Source organism: Anas acuta, chromosome 1 (genome assembly GCF_963932015.1).
Source record: "Anas acuta chromosome 1, bAnaAcu1.1, whole genome shotgun sequence".
Classification (NCBI taxonomy): domain Eukaryota; kingdom Metazoa; phylum Chordata; class Aves; order Anseriformes; family Anatidae; genus Anas; species Anas acuta.
Window position 1 is genome coordinate 65,883,836 of NC_088979.1, and position 22,776 is coordinate 65,906,611.

The 22,776-nt window shown below is 40.1% G+C and overlaps 1 long non-coding RNA gene across 2 annotated transcripts; it reads right to left on the minus strand.

The window, feature by feature from the left end:
- Window positions 1-1,911: 1,911 nt before the first annotated feature.
- On the minus strand, window positions 1,912-22,150 carry LOC137855791 (uncharacterized). Of its 2 annotated transcripts, XR_011095945.1 has the most exons (3): window positions 10,092-11,099; window positions 9,506-9,556; window positions 1,912-2,196 (listed from the first exon to the last, which is right to left on the minus strand). It is a non-coding gene; the product is annotated as an uncharacterized lncRNA (long non-coding RNA). The 2 variants fall into 2 exon arrangements; XR_011095947.1 differs by lacking the exons at window positions 9,506-9,556; window positions 10,092-11,099 and adding an exon at window positions 20,708-22,150.
- Window positions 22,151-22,776: the final 626 nt, after the last annotated feature.

The following is a 22,776-nucleotide window of genomic DNA, read 5'->3' on the forward strand; positions in this document are numbered from 1 at the left end:
TTTGACTTGCCCCCAATATATCTGGAGATTTTATCATGAGATGTCAGGCATAATATATGGTGATAGTGTAAGAAGGCTGTTGCCATTCTTACTGTCTGCCAGCATCCTACATTTTCCCCTCAAACACTCAGACCTTTCTACTGAAAAGTGTGGCAATTAAATCAACACTGTAGGAAGTAACAGTTCAAGATTCAAATGCTTGAGTTCCCTTAATTATACAGCTTTCTGATTCTAGTGCTCTTTGCCTTTTTAACAGAGCTTACCATTATGTGTATTATGATCATTATTTTCATAATATTACATCCTACTCATGTCGTGTCTCATTATGCAAAGCAGTGGTCAAACAGCTATAATGTACACCTTTGCCCACAACAGAATGTAAAACTAAAATGTGTTATGAAGAAGTATTTGTATAGGAGGACAAGGAGAACATTAGCAATGCATGAGGACTCCCTATATGGTCTTCCAAGGGAAACAATGCAGTTTATTCCCTTGTTCTGAGATAGCAGCCTCTTTATGTTTTGATGATTTTATTTATATAGAAAATATTACTGTCCTAGCCTGTGTCTTCAACCTTTGAAGTGCATTGGAATAGCCAGATTTGTGTAAAGAAGAGAAGAGGAAAATCAAACAAGACCTGCATGTACTAGGGTGAGTCCAAGACAGCCTTTTGAAAAAGATGCTATAATGCTATGTGAATGGTAAAAACTTTGCATCAGGACGGAGAAAGGAGTGGAAGTAAGGAGGATTTGGGGAAGGAAATCCAGCTAGTAAGCTAAAACCACCAACTTATATTTAAGCTGGTGGCCAGATTTCTGAGGATATGTTCAGAAGAAAGGCTGAAAAAAGTGAAGTGAAACACTATTATAAAGTAAAGTAAGGTAGTGCTTGCACGTAAAGAAAAGCTTCCTTGTTATCCCTTGAAAAAGAGCAACCAAGAGCTTTAAGAAGTTTATGGCAAATGTTAGAACTGGATTCCTAATAAAAATCAGTCATTCAAGTGTCATTGCGCTGCTGTGGTAGGGGAGTGAAGAGATACAAACAGTAGCCAGAGCTTTGACTCAGAGGTTAACCATGGTTTTACATGCAAGTGGAGCTAGAGAGTGAGAAATGTGTCATGGAGCTTTGTTATTTTTCCCATTTCTTGTTCGCTTTAAAGCAACAGAGTTCTATGGATTAGGGGAACAGGGTGTTACTCTTTGTCTACTGGAAGCATCAAAAGCTGTTAAATAATCAGGGGTACAGAGCAGGAACAACTATTGTTAGAGGGAGCCTAACCTTACTTACAGGACCCAAAGTGGCTTAAAGAACATCAAGTCATTGACGTAGATTTGTTTGGAGTGTTTTTTATATTTCCTTTTGCAAAGAAAGCTTGGGTGAGAATGTAACCTGTTAAGCCACCAGTCAATATGTTGCATTGAACAATAACTGCTGTCTTTTACTGCTATTATGAAATGACCTTTTGCTGATTTAACTCTTTTTGAAGACACAATAATGACTTCAAAGTCACCCCGTCCACCACTGATGGCAGCAGCCTTGATGTTTCTCCAGCTAGAAGAAGTTGTAATGAGATGGGAAAGGTCCAGGCATGTGGGATTGAGCAATACAGCCAGAGAAGACAAAATATGGAGAGCAACAGAAGGCAAAAAAAAAGGAGACATGAGCCACTTCAACACTTTCTCCTTTGAGACATTGTCTAAGCCTGATGCTAATTCACCATCTGAGGGGGGATTATCTTAATGTGGGTGACCAGAATGTCTGATCACAAGAGAAGGCACAAAACCTCAATTAGGAACTACCATTTAACTGGTGACAAAAGAGTAGTTTGAGCTGATAGTAGTTTAAGCTATTAAACTGAAGATATTATCCTCTCGGGAGTGCTAAGCAGAGTTTGAAAGTGAATAAAAAAGGACAAAAACAGCTGGACTTTTATTTGATTCTTGTTTGGGATACAGAAAAAAGTTCTACTTAATGTAGCCATTGTTTCCCTCCAACCCCATCCACCCCTACCAGGTCTCTAGCCACTTTCTGGAGAGCTGGGAAGGTGATATCATGGGAGGCAGCATCTCATCCATCCCTGGATCATGTGGGAGAAGCAGTTCTGAGCTCTGAACTCTCCCAGCATCTTTCGCTCTGCCGGATGATGAGTGAGCTTCACTTCCTTCTGATTTCAGCTTCTTGCTCTTCTTAAGAAGCCTGAAGGAGGGAAAAGAAATCAGACCACAGTCCCATGCTTTTTTTATTATTGTTATTTTACTTTCTTAAACAGGATACACTGGGGGCGGGAATGCACACTACATGTAGGCAAGCTGGAAAAAATAATTTTTGTTTACATGATTCATCAGTAAGTCCTGCCTTTATTTCCCCACCCTTCGTTTGTGAGGTGTTTGTGCCATGTTGCTCAGCAGCATTGCAGCACGTGGTTTCAGAATGACAGCGTACTGGGGAGAAGGAGCAAATGAGGCAAAGGACACAAAGGAGTGCAAGAGAAAGAGCAGAGCTAAAGGAAAGAAGACAAATCCATACATTAGCTGAGCTGTCTCTGACATATATCTTATTGCCGATCAGACCTTTTCTCTGTTTTTAGAAAGTTAAGCGCACAGCTCCAATAGCTTACAAAACTGGGATTTTCCTGTGTTGTTTCACTTGGTAGAAATTTCTCAAAGTTTGTTTTGCTTTCTTCAAGAACAGCTTTTCAAGGACACATTTCAATTTACTGAAACATTTCAAATCTGACGTGTATTTTTGTGCTAACTCAGAGACATTGCTTACCAATACATATAAACACAAGTGGTAGGGAGGGGAAGGAGCTTGGTTCATGCACTGTGCAGCACACAGAGAAGGCTTCCTGCTCATCCAAGAGACTTCGTGCTGGGTAAGTTCCTGCTTTTGACAACATTGTGAACATTTCTGGACACCCCAGACATTTGGGAAGCCAGAGCAGAGAAGGGGCAGTAGTGGAAGAAAAAGAACATCTAAAGCAGAGTCACCTGGTGACCCTAATAGACCACTCCAAAGGAGCTACAGCTTAGAGTAGCTTTCAGAGGCACCCTCATATCTGGGAAAAACTAGCCCATGGTCCCAGCTGGCTTGAAAAAGAGCAGGCACAGGCTGCCTCCTCAAATTCCTTATTCTGATATCCACAGTGGTTAGGACCCAGAATTTTCGAGATATTCTGGAAAGGTATAGCGTCAGTGACTTGCGTAGAAGATGTTGCAATAACGTAACACTTCCTTTCGCATGGCACTGAAACTGAGCTCCCAGAGCATGGACAGAAATCAGACAGAACAACCATAAAAAAAAAAAAAAAAAAAAAAAAAAAATATCCAAACGCCTTATCTTCTAACACTCAGCAAATATGGCCATGGGTGAGATGAAATACATAGCAATTTCGAAATTGGCCAAATCTGCAAAGCACTTTACAGAAATGCAAGCACCGTGTCCCTGACAAAGATTATGTTTCTATTCCTGGCATTAAAGCAAGTAGATCCATGTTTTTCTCAGCCTAATGCACACCAATTATAACAGCTTACAAGAAAACTGGCCAAAACATGCTCTATTTACAAATCAGATGCATTTGAAAGATATCTTTTGCCCAGTGTGTTTTGATTGCAATGGCTGCTACTGAAAAGAGTCTTTGACAAACATTCTTGGGAAAGCCTACACTGAGGTAAGCAAGACAGCAGTTTTGGTGCTTAAAAAAACAGTTGTGTCATCCTGATAATGCAAGATGCTGAAGGAGCCTCCTGTGGGAACCCACACTTGTTGCAATGCTGAAATGGTCACCAGTTTTGTTTAGTGCTAATGATTTTCAAGGGAAATTGATTAAACTCAGAAAAATGTTTTATTGATTGCAAATATTTTTTTGAAAACCTAGAAAAAAGTGGACTACAGAGAAAACGACTCCTCAATGTAAATGTAAAAGTGAAATTGCAAGATCACTAGGACCCTCTGATTTTCTGAATTCATGAGCTTTTCAGCAACAAGCTAAGTTACACAAAGGCAATAATGTCTGCTACACCAAAGATAGTACATCGCATCAATCAGTGCAACCCTCCAGCAGCTTAGACTGCTTCTGGAACATTGCTCATATGGTACCAGCACATTGTGCTTACACTTCTGTGGTTTGCCAAGCTTCCTGCCTCTCCGTGCAATACTCAGTAAAGGGAGAACAAAGTAGTAGTGACAAAGAATAAAGCAGCATCAGCATTTGCAGGTATTGCAAAGTTGTTTTCCACTGGAAAAAAAAAAGAATGTTTTCTATTGAAAATTTTATCATTTCTTTTGTTCCACATTTTCAGATATCTGATAATATTTGGCAGTCTGGGTTAAACAGGGTATCTACAACAGATACATGTTAGTCCACATCTATGCTATACTCTGGGGCAACCTGGGTCTGGCCAACATACTCAAAGTGAACATGACCCGTCCAAGGATTAGCAGCTGGGACCCATTGGGCAGATGCTCCTTTTCATTCCCATTTTCATACTTCTTGTGCATCTCCCATTCTGAAGAGATGGCAAACACTTTTATTCCCTGACTTTGATACATCTCACCCTCAGTTGGCCTTTCCTAGTTTTCATTGTTCAAAAGTATTTAGTCTCTTGATGACAAGATACCTGTCACATGTAAGTTTTACAGAGTTACGGTGTGTCCTTTTTTTCTTTGTCAGTTTTCTTGGCAGCTATAAGTAAAAACTGTATTCAACACACAGCCTTGTCCTGACTAAATTTATAGCATGAGCTTGCTATGTAAAATAACTTGATTGAAAAGTCAGTACTAGGAAAAAAAAAAAAAAAAAAAAAAAAAAGGTATATGTAGAGACAAATATTTTATGATCTGGACTTGAAGAGAAGGATGATCCTTGAGTTACTGGGGAGAAAAAATGTCCTGACTAGATGATGATTAAAAGATAGCACTTTCTTTCTTACCAACAGAGCTGAAGACTTCCTAGAATGTACAACAAATAATTATAACACATGCATAGGAAAAAAAAATGCATAAGCAACTTTAAGAAACAAATAATTTTGAATCATTTGTTTTGTGATCTTGATAAACTTACTCTTGATAATAGACTAGTCTAGACTAGCCTAGACAAGAATAATTCATTTGGAAGGAACCTACAAGACCACCGAGTCCAACTGCCTGACCCCATCAGGGCTAACCAGCAGTTAAAGCATTTTATTAAGGGCATTGTCCAAATGCCTCTTGAACATTGACAGGCATGGGGCATCAATCGCCTCTCTAGGAATCCCATTCCGGGGTTTGACCACCCTCATGGGAAAGAAATCTTTCCTAATGCCCAGCTTGAGCCCCCCAGGACAGCTCTGTGCCGTTCCTGTTTGTCCTGTCACCAGTGCCCCAGGAGCAGAGACCGGCACCTCCCTCTGCGCTTCTCCTCTTCAGGACACTACACAGAGTATTGAGGTTGCCTCTTGGCCTCCTTTCTCCAGGCTGGACAGTCCTGGTGTCCTCAGCCTCTCCTCACAGCACGTGCCTTCCAGCCCTTCTACCTGCTTTGCTGCCCTCCTCTGGAGTCATTCAAATATCTTAATATCCTTTTTAAATCATGAAGCTCAGTGCTGCACACAATACCTGAGAATCAAAGCAATGCCCAGCTGGACCACACCACGTCCCACCTGGCTCAGCAGTCTGTCTCCAGCAGTGGCCATGGGAGATGCTATTTAGGGTCATTAGGTGAATTTGGCCACTATGTACAGTCCATTCCTCTCATACACTCTCACAAACATAATTCCTGGGGGTTGTTGGCAATTTCTCTACCCACCCTATCCATCTCTCACACCCATTTCTTCATCTCCCACTCCATGTAGATCCATCTCCTGTCATATTCTGTGTTGTTTCTTTCTTTCTACAAAAAAAAAAAAAAAAAAAAAAAAAAGAGTCTAATGCTAGTCTCCCTGTCTAAACAATCTCTCAAAAACATTTATTTTTATCAGACTGTCTTTCCTACCCACTTCACTCACTTTTCTGTTATTTCTTCTTACTGCTTACCTAAGTATGAAACACTTGCTCCAAATCCAACCTTACACAGATTTAGTCTAATCAGGCAATGACCAATTTTATTCCTAGACTGTGGACTGATCCACAGACTTGTTCTGTATGTTCAGCACCAACAGCCACAAAGCAATGGAGTATGTTCAGTAAAGCCAAAATCTTCAGAGCTGAACCTTAAAACCTTGCTGAACCTTAAAAGACTCTCCTGAATGCTGTATTGTGGAAATTTCCATTTCCTATAAGTGCAGGAGTTTGTCATTTGTCATCATCTTTTCATAATTCTCAAATGTATTTAATTAACAAGCTGAGTTAATCAACACTATTTTATGATATCTAGGTTTCAATATTCCTAATTTTTCACAATGACCAAAACAGTGGGACTGGATTAAACAAATTAGACAAGGTAGCCAAACCTGATAGAAAAAGGAGATGGGAAAAGGTATATTTGAACTGGCAAAGAATTGAGGAAATGGCTGGAGAAATGTCATGTGTGCATAACTTTCTCAGATAAGTATATTAAAACACAGAAGAGAAATAATCAATAATAGCTGGAAACCAAAAATCATTCTAAAGAAGTTACTGAGAGACATCATAGTAAATAATAATAATAATATAAAGTCACAAATGAACATACAAAGGACAAAAAAAAAATATATTAAGATAATAGAAAAGGGGAGATAACTGAGGCAAGGCGCAGAAAATGGGACAGAAGGAAAGTAATGGCTGTGAAAGGAACATAAATTATTCTGGAGTGTGTTTCAAAGTATTTTTGTAAAGTACACAGGCTGTAACTTTCTGAGAAGCCACCAAATGGCATACCTGAAGAGGAAATGAAGCATGTGCCCTTGTGGTTAGCTGACCCAATTAGCAATGGTAGTTGGCCCAATTTAGAAAACAGAAGCTATGCTTTTATGTATCGCTGTCCTAAATACAATTGACGTTATACCCGTTTCAATGATATAGCTCTGCCTTCTTTGATGCTTGACTGTGCTTTCTATCGAAGATGGCTCAATGGGACACTTTTCTTCTACATAGTACTAAGTAGAAACCAGTATTTTTGCATAAGTGCTTTCTTCACACAGTCTTTGCTAGAAATAACAGATGGTGCTTTCATGACGTGAAACACTTTTTGAGGTCTTGTCTTACAGATCAGACCGTGGTACATTGTTCATGTTGAGTGGGTCAAAGGTAAATAACCAGACGAGCTAATTCCAAGTACAAATGTTTTCTTACCTTAATTTTACAAGAGAAAAGTGTGAAAAATGGCATCACTTAGTGGAGGAGAGGAGAGCAAAACTCTTCTCAAAATGGTTCAAAAGCTCTTCCTTTGTATACCCGGTAGCATAACACCAAAGTTGCATAATTAAAACATAAACTATGATGGTGATTTTAATCTAGATTTTTCTTCCAGAATTGCAGCAAGACACATTAGACAATACCATTATCTAATTAAATGACATCATTTTAATCCAATATAAAATCCAGCTGTTCAACAGTGAGGAATTAGTCCAAAACATAATAGGCACTACTGAAATCATGCAGTACCATTGCCAGTACTCAATTTGTTTTGGCTAAATCTTGAAACATGTGCTTGAAGCTCCTGTCATCATCCCATCTCTTATGCATCCTTTTCCTTCCCCACCTTATCCTTTTCCTCTCTTTCATGTCTTAGAGTTTATTAACCCATGCATAATTTATAATTTAGAAATACTTATAAATCTTTTAGAAGTTGGAAATTGTCATTTTCACCAAGTGTATCAAATTATGAGCTGTTAAGATTGTTTGAAGCTTCCTGAGATGGTGTTGGCTCTAACTCTTTGCCTTCCTCTCCCTCATTTCCAGCCAATTGTAAAAAACAAACCAAACAAACAAACAATACAATAAAAGGATGTGTAGGAGATTCCTGTCTTATCTCTTTGGTTCAAGTATGGCAGGGAGAAAAGAGAAGATGCTGCCAAACCACCTTCCTCTGTTTTCAAGCTGCGCATATTTTTAGATGTGAACAATAGCATTTGACTTGAGGACAATTCCCTAGGTGCCTAAAAAATTGCCAGCAGGCCTAAAGGATTCCCAAATCATCACCACATTCACTCTGCTTTTAAGTTTTTCATCAATCCTCTTACAGCTTCAAAAACGCGGAAAGTGGCTCAGAGCTCTTTTCCTCCTCATGCTCCACGGCCCTAGCTCGACTAGTGGGCATGGAGGTGTCCCCAGCCTGCTCGCTGAGTGTGCTTCCAGGCATGCCATCACTTCTTAGTGCAGGCACCTCCACATGGGCACCACTTCACCTTTTGCCAGAACCTGCTTCAGCCTTGTAAGAGAAGCAGAGTCTGCCTACAAAATACAGATGTGATAACAAAGTAAGTCCCTCCTAGCAGGAGTTTGTGTACATACCTGAGGAAGCTGAACAAAAATCTCTTCTGTGCCTTCATAGCCTAATACTGGTCTACTTTACCACACCCTTAATAAGGGTGTATCTTAACATGGTTATCATTTGACTACCTTAATGGACCAGATGGTCTTCAAAAGTTCCCTCCAACTAAACTATTCTATTCTATTAATACAGTTATCACATCCTTTATCAGCGCTACAAAGGATCAACTTACTGTACGCGAGAGAGAAGCAGATTGTGCTTTATCTTACTTCAGGTTAACACTGGTCTAATTAATGGTGTGGAGTTTGGGGGACGGCTCTATGTTAGAACACAGAACAAGTGCAAAACCTTTTCTGCATCCCAACTTGGAAGTTACATTTTTTTCCAGTCTAAGGAGAATCATGTTGCAGGATTCAAAGCTGTATTGCTAATCTTTTACCATGTTTCTGCCCTGTCCCTTTATCTTTTCTGCCATAAAACAATACAGCTTTCACAATAAAAACAAAAATTGTTCTCAGTACCTGCATACCCAGTCATACCAGGACAAATAAATTAATGGGCTAGAGAACAGGTTGTCTGTTTCTCTCCATATAGCTCTTTTTGCCTTCAAAAATATGTTCTCAGCTTCACTTCTGACAGGGAAATATTCCTAGCCTGGGCTGGACCCTGTACCATAGCCAAGGATTTCCTGGGAAGAAGCTGGCTGATACGAGGCAGAAGTGTACCAGGCAGCATGCAGGTGGAGGAGACACTTGTGGGACAGTGCCCATGAGCTGCTTTTGTTCACAAGCATGTATGTATGTAGACTCCCTATCTCAAAATGGAGTTTTGAACAACATCAGATAGCCTTTCACACAAAGGCTTTTAACTTAAGTGCCTCCCTATACAAGAGAATGGAAATGGAAGAGCAATAGATGTATATTGAATTTTTAAGATGTCTCTCTTTTTCTTTTTGAAGTTTGGTTGATGCATGTCAAAAGGATTTTTTGGAGACTGTAGTGGCTGAAGCTATGGCCATGCCCCTATTGCAATGAACAGCAATTATACTCTGTGTTAAACAGAGAAAGTCACAAACAGGAAAACTCAATAAGCAGACAATTTAAAATAATAACCCACATGTGTTTCTTGCAGCCTGGTAAGGAAATGGGAGTCAGGTCATTCCACAACCTGTTTAAAAATGGAAAAGGAAGGGAGTTATTTGGATGGGTATGAAAATGTCAGGAAGTGATAAAACTCCTGACTTCTTCCTCATCCCTTGCCAAGAGCTTTATACATCTTAAGCAAATACACCAGAGCATGAAAGAGACTTATTTTGTACTATTCAGAAGCCTTTCAATAGAGAAATTTAGAGAAAAATCATTATCAATTCAGTTCCAGGCATTACGCCAAATAATACTTCTGCTCTGCACGTGACAGTCTATTTCCAAGAGAGTTGATGTCTTCCTTGTGAAAACTGCGAAACAAAACAAAGCAAAACCAATGAATCCTTTTCCCAAGGAGATGGAAGTAATCCAGTGGTCTCTGGTTTGCTCACACAGCTAGATGGTATGCTAGGCTCTCTTATTTTAACAGATTTGAATGAGATGCCATGTACAAAGCTGCCTCTGCAATATCAAATCTTTGATTTGGCTTGTACATACAACAGAAATAACAAGTCCAATTCCATAACAGTGTAGTTCAAGATACTAGATCTTGAACTGACCTTGATTTCCCCAATTAGGTCCTGAAGCAGCTCTCTGAAATGAGTCGCTGGACTGACACGAGTTACTGTTTGTGATCAGTAAGGTAAATGAAACTTGGACAATTCTGAATCATCTTAATAGAGTAGCAGTCTGGAAACCAAGTCAGAAAGAATGTATAAATTGTGGTCATCTCCTGTTTTTACTTCACTGACTAAAACATTGACAGTGTTATCCACAAAGTCCTCTACATTAATCATGTGAGCAGTGTAAGTGATAGCATTTCTTCATCTGAAGGGACAAATATGCTCCTAATTCTGCTCTGTACCTGGCTATGAATTTTAACTTTTCCTCTTGTAAATTGATTTAAATTAAAAAGAAATTCATATTAATGTCGAGTTAATACAGATTACAATATAAATGACCTAATTATAAATTATAACATGAGTTACTGCATATGCAGGACAAACTTATGAACCATTTGCTTATTATTTTTCTTGTTGAGTCTAGTGTTTCGAATGTGTTTAGTACAATAAGCTTTCTTCACTATCTGCTCGTCAGATCTATAAATCAAACCGTTTTGAAATCTTTGAATGATCAAGTCTTGCTGATAAGAATCTAACCCTTGTAAAACAGTTTCTTCTCTACCTCATACTTTTTCCTGCATTCTTGCATTATTATTTTTTTTTGGTCTTTCACCTTTTTAATTAGGATCTGTGTGATACACAATGTTGTTGTAGTTCATTGTCTGTGGTGCACTACTGTGAAAGTTTGTTGAGTATTTGTTTGAAAACACTTGTATACTTATTTTAGAGAAGGAGATAATGTTAATGTCATATGAGATGTTTAAAGTTAAATTGCACCTATTCCCAAGAGGAAATATGTTTGTGACTTTGACCAAAACAAGTGTGACCAGGCTCAAGCCTCCCAGAACAGAGTATGTGGTCTCCATCTGCTTTTGTTTTAAAATCAGACAAAAAGGATAGCTTGGGACCTTTCTTGCCTAGGAAAGCCCCTTCATAAAGGGTTCGGGCATCTTCAGGTATTCCCAAAAAATAAGCAGTACTTCTCCACAGCCTGAACTCAGGCTGTGCTCAAGGTGCTTACAAGATGCAGGAACAGTAGCAGTGGCTCCTCTGAGCCCAGCACATTGCAAAGAGCCTCAGACAGGCCCTGTACAAACTCAGCTACTGACCACCATGGCAAAGCTTCCCAGCACTAAGAGCAGTGGTTCTGTCCAAATCTTTACAGGCTCAGACAGAAATATCATCTTCCCAAGAATAAAGCTATTCCAGCACCTTTCAAGGACTGTGATTTACAGACCATCTGTTCATTTGAACATTGCAGAGTAAACCCTCTCCCTAATTACATGTATTTTTAACAAAAGTTTGTAGTATATGAGCAGAAACTATATCAATAATATAGTTTTTAATATATGGTTTATATACCTAAATATAGCCTAAGACTGGCAAAGAAAACACATCTTACAGAAAATGATCATTATAAGCCCATTTTTTCAAACCTCCCCCATTTGTTCCATTTTCCGTTACACGATGTTTCATAGTTATTTAGCAGTTTCCTTACTAACGGTTAAAAATAACTCTAGGTGATGACTGGACTCCCTTTGACTACACATGCAACAGGGAAGCTCTGACAGTGCACGGATGGGCAGGCAGCCCTATGGCATTCAGAAGAAAACAGTAATCTCAAGAACTGGATGTACAGAACATGCAGACTCTTCAGGACCAATAGGGCTTGAATCTCTGCTCGCATGCCTGCACATCCAGGTAAACTCAGGAACCAGCAAAGCCCCAGAACAAAATCCCTAAGACAAGTCCACAAGGTGCTTCACTTCTCATTTTGCAACTCTCCATCTTGTGTATTTTCTTTCATGTCTTACATACATTTAGTACTTCATCTGATCTCTTCCAACTTCATCCAAAGATTTAGGGTTTTCCTTCTGAAAACATTGGAACATCATCCACAAAAAACAAACAAACAAACAAACAAACAAAAAAAAAAACTTAAGTACTCTGCCATGCCCATGTATTCCCTACAACATATACATGGGTTTTGCTCACAGAAGCCCCCAGAGAAGAAGAGGATGACAGAGAATTGTTACTGTGCTATGTTCATTCTTTTTCCTTTTGGAAGATAACCTTTGAGCACATTTTTCTCCTAGCACTCCTAGCAGAAAGAAATCATGATTTTAGTTTCTCCCTCCCCCAGACTTTGTTCAGGGCTCAGATTTGGAGTTTCCTGTTAGACAGAGTGTGCTTGAAGTGCTCTGATTATTCATCCTTGGAACTCTTCCACACTCTTTCACAATCCTGGGTCTGCATCAAATTAGCTGCTTGTGAAAATACATTCACAGCCCACGTGGAGGGATTGCTCAGTGCTTCAGAGTCCATAAGAGATCTCTTTCCCTCTGCCGTCACTTTCAGAAGGATATATGCACTTATACTTGCAAAAGTGTCATAGTATCCCCCTCAGCTTCTACTAACACCACGTGCCTTCAAACCCATGTTTGCTGAATGTCCTTGTGGTCACACCATTTCTATTCCTTGCCAGCTTGACACCCCAAGCCTGCTAAAGAACATGCTCTGGGGCTGTAACTTGTCCATTTCTGTAGTTTTTGTCTTTTACCCATTCTCAGCAGTTTCAGCACAGAAAGACTACTTTCTGCACTCCAGCAGTTCTGTGCCCTACTTTGTGTCTCTTCTTCAGAAAAGAGGACTGGTGCAGAGAAGAAGAGTTTTGAAAGAGAGAAAATTTAGCAAACACTAGTCATGCTTTCAACTGCATGGTCATATTGCACACAGCATGTAGAAACTGTAGCAGTAGCAGCAAGGCATAAAACGTGAGGGAATAGCTCGTGGAACTCAAACTGTTAAGAAACAACCACAAAATCCACGCAGGTACCCAGGTGGACACAACACGTGGCTGGAAACACCAACCATCAGCTTTAGAAATGTTTGAAGTTTACAAACCACTGTACAGATTTTGTTAGACAAATAGACAGATACAGCATCCTTTCATTCATGTAATAATCAGAGAACTTCAAGCAGTCACTGTGTAACAGGAAAATCCCAAACTGAGCTTTACTCAGTGTACTTTTTCCTATGCAAAACTTTTTGTGGCCAGGAAATTATAAAAATAAAGAAAAGAAAAGAAAAGAAAAGAAAAGAAAAGAAAAGAAAAGAAAAGAAAAGAAAAGAAAAGAAAAGAAAAGAAAAGAAAAGAAAAGAAAAGAAAAGAAAAGAAAAGAAAAGAAAAGAAAAGAAAAGAAAAGAAAAGAAAAGAAAAGAAAAGAAAAGAAAGCAAGTGAGATAATACGTGTCATTTCTGAAGTTTTAAGAGATAAAGTGATCATGAGTACCCCAAAGCTGGAATAGAAAACTGAACTGCAAACTTGCAAACCCCATGAGGTGGCTAAGACACTACTCACCAACCTGTATTTCATATTACCTTGAGGATGCAGCATTTCTTTCTCTGCTGAGGTCATAAGGAATAATTGTATAAGGTAAAGATATTACAGTAATGGAACCACATAAGCCACAGGAAAGATAATAAAAAGGTTCTTGAAACAGAAACTCTTTTGTGCAACGTGGCAACTGAGAGCTCTAAGCATTTAAAGTTTCCTGAGAAATGCAGACTGACTTCTGTGGGGAAGATCACAATTTGTGAAATGATTTTAAACCTAGCTTCCAACCACTTTTATCTCCTGCCTCCCGTAATCATTTTGCATTGCTTCTGTGAAAAGAGACCTGTAACGTAACTTGCCTTTTGTCCTGAGGTTGTCCCTGAGGTTGTTGGACCCAGGAGCTGAGTGGGTCCTCACAAACCAGCTGCAGACCCCAGTCATGGTTTGAACCCATGCCAGGGAGGCACCTCAGAACATGGAAGGATCCCTATATTTTGTTTTCAGTGGAAAATAAACTTCACTTTGAAGGCTAAAATGATATTCTTCCTCTATTCAGATTCTCATTATGAGGGCCTAGAAATCCAGAACTGGAAGGAGTGACACAGCCCATGACTCCTCGAGTCTGGAGAGAACCTGAAAAGGTTAGTTAATTAAGAGTTCAAGTATTTGTCTAAATTACAGTTGTTATGCTACATGAATTAGTACACACTTTCACACTTATGGTGGAGTAACTTGATGGAAACTGAGAATCAAAACATAAAGTTTTAATTGCTTGTGAAATTGAATTCACATTGGCAGTATCATTGGGTTGTTCTGTGCATTTTAATGCCACAGCTTCAAGGTCATGCTATAATGACAATTTAAACATATTAATGTGTCCGTAGTTAAAAGAAAACAGAGAGTAAATCTGAGCTGACAATATGGACTCTGTGGGCTCAAGCAGACCTACAGCTCTGGGCTATCCAGCTTATGAGTTGGGGTCTAACATGGCACATTTAATGTTAAATCTTTTCCTGTAAGATGTTTTCTGTAACACCCATGGGTCTGTTTGTCCAATGTCTATGAAAGACCATGAGTCTCTTGCATTTTCTGTTCACTGAGGTGCTTCTTTTAATTTAATGAAGACAAGCTGACTCATGTCTTGTTTGGTTTTCACTGTACAGATGGAGAAAAGACAACAACAAAACCACCATTAATAGCTCTCATGTGTTTGTTCAGAGTGATGATCTCAATAAAAAAACCTGGTCTGCAGCTGTCGTTATTTGGAAGTACAAGAGAAAGTGCCGGATTCTGCACGTGGGAAGGGGCAACCCTGGCTGTACATACAGACTGGGGGATGAGAGGCTCCACAGAGATGTATCTGGAGATTTTGGTCGACAGCAAGCTGAACATGAGCCAGCAGTGTGCCCTGGTGGCCTAGAGGGCCAACCATACCCTGGGGTGCATCAGGCACGGCACTGCTAGCCGGTCGAGGGAAGGGATTGTCCTGCTCTGCTCTGCACTGGTGCGGCCTCACCTCCAGTATTGTGTGCAGTTCTGGGTGCCACAGTATAAGAAAGATTTAAAACTGTTAGAGAGTGTCCAAAGGAGGGCTGTGAAGATGGTGAAGAGTCTGGAGGGGAAGACGTATGAGGAGCAGTGAGATCCCTTGGTTTGCTCAGCCCCGAGCAGAGCAGGCTGAGGGGAGGCCTCATGGCGGCCTGCAGCTCCCTCACGAGGGGAGCGGAGGGGCAGGCGCTGAGCTCTGCGCTCTGGGGACAGCGACAGGACCCGAGGGGACAGCATGGAGCTGGGACAGGGGGGGGTCAGGCTTTGGGTTAGGGAAAGGTTCTGCACCCAGAGGGTGCTCGGGCACCGGGACAGGCTGCCCAGGGCAGTGGTCACAGCATCAAGCCTGCTGGAGTTCAAGGAGCGTTTGGACAATGCTCTCAGACACATGGTCTGATTTTTTAGGTGGCCTTTTAGGGACCCAGGAATTGGACTCGATGATCCTTGTGGGTCCCTTCCAGCTCAGGATATTCTGCATATCTGTGGTATATATGCTATCATTCCAGCTGTCCATGTATTTAACAGGTATTCACACTTCAGTATGATCAGTATAATATAGACTATCTTCAGTATGCCTTTTCCTATATACAAGTCATGCACATTCATTTGAGCCAATTAGATGTATACTCCCTTTATAATGCCTGCAGTGGAGAAATCCCTGCAGAATATAAGTTCATTTGTATATCTACACTTACTGTTTGCAGATCTGATACCAAGTCTATAACCAGAGGAGAAATCTGCTACTTTACAAGGGCTTTGATTTAGGTCCTAACTACATGTCAGAGAACACCATAAAAAACAATGTTTAGCTTAGAAACACTCACAAAAATGCCAAATGCTTGACTAGCATTACCTTAGGCTAAGATCTATTTGTCACAAACCGAACAGGATCTATATCTTCATTTCATTGTTTCTTTCTTGGGTGACAGGTCTAACTTCCAGTGAGGCACGCAGAGCTGTTGCTGGTCCTTTAAAACATGCTCGTGACTGAGTCCATGACTGAAGCCCTTTTATTTGTTAAAGATTAAAACGTCCTGTGTACAAACTTGTGCAGTGCCAAAACTGTAGCTCACAGGCAGCACACTGTCTCGCTTTTATGACTCCTAAGAATTATTGCTGTGTTTGGGAAAGAGCCAAAGTAGAAGAGAAAGCCCTGTTCAGATGATAACCCCTTCATTATGCTGCATCATTTACTGACGTATCCTTTAGGAAGTCCAAACAGGAAGCCAATCCAGCCGTGTTTGTATGAAGCAGCAGAACATAAGGCTTTGTTATGTTATGATAACCAGGAAGTAACACATTAGGTTGTTTTAACTTCACTCTCTTACTTGTCCACTGAATAAGTGGACAACAGTTTGGTTTAGGCATACACTCATGGCTTCAATATTTAAAGTAGATTTGAAACCTTCTCGTATCTTCTCTCCTGTGTGCTACCTTCCCACTTTCATTTATGTTGATGTACACAGATAGGACATTATTTGACATCATGCTGATTTTATATCTCTTTTCAGTGAAGCTAATCCTCATTTTTCAAGCAGCTGTTGATTAAAGTCAGATCATTTGTTCTGCGTGGCAGCTTATGGGTTAACAAAACTGAAGCTGTTAGTTGCTAGAGCCAATGTGGCAGGCAAAGAGAGATCTAAGGTCAAATGAAGGGGCCATCCAGCCTCTGAGGCAATCTCATGTTTTTGACTTTGGCTGCAAATACTTGTAAAAACTTTAAATGAATAATGCAAATACAGTTTGTTTTTATTTGTCATACTTTTCCATTTTCCAGTAATAGTGTTTCAGGCATCCACTCTGCAAAGGGTCATGCCCAGATTGTCATATTCATTATTGACCAATTAACTTTCCCTCTATCATTTTGCCTAATCCCTTTCTGAACTTCTTATCTTTTGTTGCCTCCACAACATTCAATGTATATTTCCTGCAGTTTAATCATTAAACTGTAAAGGCACACTCTTATTAAAAAGTGATTAAAACCCTCTACTCCTCTTTCTTAATCTGCCCCTCAGTAATTTAGCTAGGCACCCTTCACTCTGCTTGTGTGAGAAAGAATGAACACATCTTTTCCTTCTCACTTTCTCCATTACTATTGATGACTCAGAGGAACCTCACAGCATTTCCAAGCTGCAGAACCTTGTAGCAAAGCCAGCCCGTACCACCATCATGTGTGGCACCCTTCTCTGTGCTGTATTTTATTGGTGATGAAAGGACTCAAAAGATATGCTCTTTCCAAGATGTTGGTGTGCCTGCTTTGGTATAACCACCTAAAGTTACTCATTGAGAGATTTGAATTTAAATGTCTCCTTTATCAGGCAGTTCAGTGAGAAGATTTAGTAAGATCCTCCCATAGCTCTCCCAATATGTTTCAATGAATTTGACTAGCCTAACAATTTTGTAGCAGGCACAAGGTCTGTCACCTTGCTACTACTATTCACATCACCTTTTTGTGAGCAACATGCTGAAAGTCCCAGATCCAGGCAGTAGGATCCTACTGAGCACTTTCCTGGCAGGTGAGCATCACCAGCTACCTGAACCAGTATAAGTCAGCTGATGGAATATGCTATCGTTTTTACTTAACAGCACTCAAAGGAAGTTGTGGACTAAAACATTCCTGTCAGCAGTGAGAGTGAATGAGGATGCCGCACCCTTGCAGGCTCCCCTGTAGAAGTCTGGCCCTGGGGGGCTGGGCTTTAACCTAGAGAAGAAAAGGCTTTAGCAACCTTATAGCAACCTCTTCGTCAGAGAATGTAGTGATAGGACATGGGGTAATGAATTTAAACTAAAAGATGGTAGGTTTGGATTATGTATTAGGAAGAAACTCTTCACTCCAAGGGTGGTGAAGCACTAGAACAAGTTGCCCAGAGAAGCTGTGGCTGCCCCATCCCTGGTGGTGTTCGAGGCCAGGCTGGATGGTGTCCTGAGCAACCTGGGCTGGTGGGAGGTGTCCCTGCCCACTGCAGGGGCGTTGGAACTGGATGGTCTCTAAGGTCCCTTCCAACCCAAAGCATTCTGTGATTCTCTGATTCCGTTCCAGATGAAAGAAAGCAGTTTGAAGCTAGAAATTATCAGACTTTGCAACTTGCCCCAGATTAAATTGGAGATCAGCTCTGTTGTACTTCAGATCACATAGGAAATTCTTGCTAGACAGACAAGAGAAAGGGGTGTCATGCAATATCAGAAGTATGATGGAAATTGCATTCCCATGGCACCTCGGAGCTGTGCCAGCTCCGAGGTCAGATCACAGTGATAATTATGTCACTCTAATGTGAATTGTATCCATCCTGCAGCTGAAATGCATACAAGTGCTAGGTTTGGTGTTACAAGAAATACTGGTACACTGGTACACGCTAGCCTATTTCATCCACTAAGCTGCTCCTGTTTTGTGTCAGCAATATTCCAGATATTACAGGTTGTGAATGAACTCTCAGGCTGAAGATGCCAAATGAGTTGTGAAAATGTTGCTCTTTCTGATTGCAGAATCAGCACAAACTGGGAGGAAATCAAAAAAAAATAGTGGGAATCCACACATTCCTAACAATTCCTTGAACTTAGACATGAACAAGAAGAGCAGAGACTGGAGAAGGACATGAATTCTCTGAAGGTTCTTCCTGGAAATTAACTTCACCAAAATTAACTCATTTTAAAAATAAGTTTAAATTTTAATAAATTGTTATTTTCCAGTGACTAAAGTTTTAATAATTAAATCCCTGTTCTTCTCCACTTACACTGGCCCCTACAATAGGAAAGGAAAATTTGCCATCTTATTTTATGAAGTTGCCTAATTAAGTAATTTCTTTTCTCTCTGCCATTTTTAAAGCACATACTGTCAGAACAGCTTTAATTTGTGCCTGACTGTACCAATACTTACTCATTGCACTGAATATGTAACCAAAAAAATGATCCTAATTGCATAAACACTAAAATCAGCTTCTTGTGCCTTCGCAGAGACTGTTAAAACAAAAAAAATCCTCTGTATTTTTACCACTTATTTCATTTGACAGTGACATACAGAAGAGAAAAAACGTACTGAGGGCTGATTTTCTCTTTCCGTTGTGGATTATTGGGACCTTAAATGAGCCACAACAAAAAATAAAGCTCTGGCTTGCAATAACATGCAAATCATACACAAGCCCATGTTACAGCAGGTAAAGCCTCCCAGGAGCATCAGTCACTTGTCCTTGAGGAAGAAATATCTCTTTCTCTTGCTTAACTACACAAATGTAGTAGAAAACTTAACACTAAAAATATGCCAAGGGCTGGTAAGGAAAAGTGGGAAGCTGCCAAGCCCACATTATGGAAGCAGAAATCAAGTGCAGGCTTGCTCTTCTGCAAACTTATTGTCACATATCCCATTCATACACATAATCTGCTAACAGTGCAGATTTCATTCTGCATACACATACAGAATGAGAGCCTGACCTTGGTGACTGTTTTGCCCTTGTCTCAAAAGGGAATAGGATTGCACTCTGCTTTATGCCTCAGGCATCGTTCCCTAAAAACTATGCATCCCATTCAGGTTCAGTGTGGCTCCTGCTCACACGTCATTCCAGTGAAAGCGAGCAAGACTTGCTTTCTGGTAGCTGACTGCATACACTAATTACTGAGACAAACCTTTAGACCCTTCCTATGCAAGAATTGCTTTGGCAAGCTGTTCTCCAACATGAGGCCTGTTTGTTTTTTGGGAGCATTTTGTGCAAGAGTTTGGGGCAAATGGGTTTACTGGAAAAGACGGTGGCAATTCTCAGAAACATTCATCCAAAATAATAACTGTCACAGGTCACCCTCTCCCCCCCCCCCAAATTTTATTTGCTTTTTTAATTCACTTCTGAAAGCCAGGCTCAGTCCATAGCTCCCTTTCACACAGGAAGGAGCCACGTATCCCAGTGAAGCATGCATGTCTCCCACACTGCTTCCTTTGCTTACAGACCTGATCTGCTTCTGTCTGACGTTGTTGGAAAGGTTCCCATTGCCTGCAGGGAGATGTCGATGGAAAATTGGAGGCTCACTGGTGTTGTAAATAGGTTTGAAGACACCCGGAGGTATACATATTTGCATAAAGGAAAATGAGCATTTCCTTTGCTTCATCCTCTGTAAAGTAAAGAAGGTAGCCCTGATTCTGCCCGGGATACTAATTGAACAGAAATAATAACTAACTGTGAGACTGCTAGCATATATAGTGCAAACTAGAGCCTACAATAACAATCCACACTTGCTCTTGAGAATCCCAGGCTCAACTGGAAACTGGTTCACAGTTTTTGCTGGAGATGTTTCAGCTGGTTTTAAGGAAGACAAAATTCTCGGCCCTTATTAACTGCAAGTCTTTCCTGACCTGTCTCTGAGCTCATGTATCCACTGAGTCCATAGTCTGAAGAGCAATGGCATTGAAGCAAGGCAATATTAAGAAAAAAAAAAAAAAAAAAAAGACTGAAAAACTATTGTTATCCGTACTCTGATCATCCTGCTGGCAACCTGTCTTCCTTTCCTCCAGGCACTGCCTCTTTCCAGATCACAGCTCCAGGCATAAGCTTCTAAATTGTTTTTTCATTCCACTTGAAGTCCCTCTTTGCTTTGGGCAGGGTTGTTTTTCCCACGGCTAGCTGCAACTAACACAACGTGAAGAGTGCTGTATCACAAGTATTTAATTACATACTAATGCCAAACCTGTCAAAGTAGCATCTTCCTGTCTCAGCTCCTTCAAATGTAATGCAGCTTCTGAAAAACACAGCCCAAGAAGCTTCTGAGTCAAGCAGGGCTGGGGTAGAGCGGTACTTGAATGACAGGCATGTTTTGGTCAGCAGCAATCAGCAGACAAGGGATGAACTGAAAAGGAAGATGTAGACACTTAAGAATAGTTTCAGGATGTCAGAAATGAAGAAAGAGCTTCTCATCCCACTGCGTTTCAGGTCTGAGCCAATTAGTCTCAGGCCAAATTCCCACTCAACAGTTAGTCTTTGGCCAAATTGCTACTGAATCTTATGCCATGATTTTTTTTTCCCAATTATTATTTTTAAGAAAAAACTTGATGAAAACTCTGGGATCTTCCCCAGCACACTCTGCTGCCGTCTGCATGGCTGAGTCAAAAACTGCTCCATGTTCTCACACTTTGTTCTTTCAACTGCTGCTGGCGGGGGAACATAGGACAAAGCTCAGCTGCCACTTACTGGAAAACTCACCCAGCCTTTGACTAATCCTTAGAGGCATTTCAGCACTCTGTAGCCCAGCCCTGTCTGGATGCCAAGCCTTGTACTTTCACCTGGTACATCTATGGTATGTTCAGCAGGGACGTGCAGGAAAAGTAGGCTCCATCTCCTGTTTTCCCATTGCAGAGCTTATCCAGAACAGCCTCTTTTGGCCCATCAGTCCAACGTGCTGGTTGAAGGCATAGCATTTTTATCTACATTCAGACGGGAGCTTGTGGTTTGTACCATCTTATAGCCACAGGCCAGCCTTTGTCACGTGCCCCTTGAGGAAGGGTGGTGGGCAGAGGAGGAAAACTTCCTCCTCTTCACACTGTAATCGTGTTTCTCCCTAAAATATAATTCAAGTTTGTTTTCCAGCTGGTTTTCAACTATGATATGTAAAAGTCCCACAGATCAACTAAGAGTGATAAATACATTTTAAAGAAAGGAAAAAATGAATTTTATTAAGGGACTTTGCATTAAAATTAGCCGTATTAGGAAAAGTTTCTGCAATTATCTAATTAGCAAAGATATTTCTTAGGGCTACATAACTGTGAGAAAGGTTAGAGATGCATACTTTGGCTATGGCCTTGTAGTTCTGAACTATGAATTTCAGATTTTTCTTTTTTTGAAACAATTTTTAATTGCTTTTCCTTTTCATTTCTACTGTGTCACATCAGGACATTTACAGTGTATGTAACAGAATATGTAAGTATGTTTATTTGAAACCCTTTACAAAGTTACAGCAGGACAAGCAGAAGCTTAATTCAATAGAAAATCTTTGAGTAACTTTGCAGAAGCCAAATGCAGTAGAAAATCCTTGAGCAACTTTGATGGGCTGCATGATTGGTGAAAGTGTCAATGTCAGTATCTTAAATTGTTCATTAACTTGCTGCTGACGACCAAACTCCTGCAGCCAAAACAACCATTGTATGAATCACACACACACATAATATAAAAAAAAAAAAAAAAAAAAAAAAAAGCATACATTAGAAGCTTATACAGAAAAAAAAAAAAAAAAAGCAAAACAAATTGTTAAATAAAGGTGGGATTAGAAGTGCAAAAGGACAAAGTTGATTATATAACTGTATTGTTAGTTGTTCTGTGAACCTGAAATAAAATTGAATTAAATATTTATATAAAATGTCCAATGTCCACAGACCTAGAGAGGCAGCATAGAGAAGAGGTGCTAACATTAATTTTACATATTTATATTTGCCAACATCATTAAAGGCTCCAAAGTACTTCTTGGATTTTATGCAACACTGTGTTCAAACATTTAGCAGTCAAATGCAGTCTCAGATTACCAAAAGTGAGCATGATGTTTCTGTGAAGATATTAAACCACATATCTGTCCCTAGCCACAGCTAAAGGGGAAATTTGGGCTTCTGTAATGTACTCAGCTCTCCCTTGCAGATTTAGTGTCTTTTTTGCTCACTTAAAGTTGTCTGTTTAAGATAAGTTTCTAGCATTCCAAGTTCAGATGGATTAGTAGGGTAACAACTAATTAAATTTCTTTACTTAGTTACATAAAGAGAAAAAATTAACTCT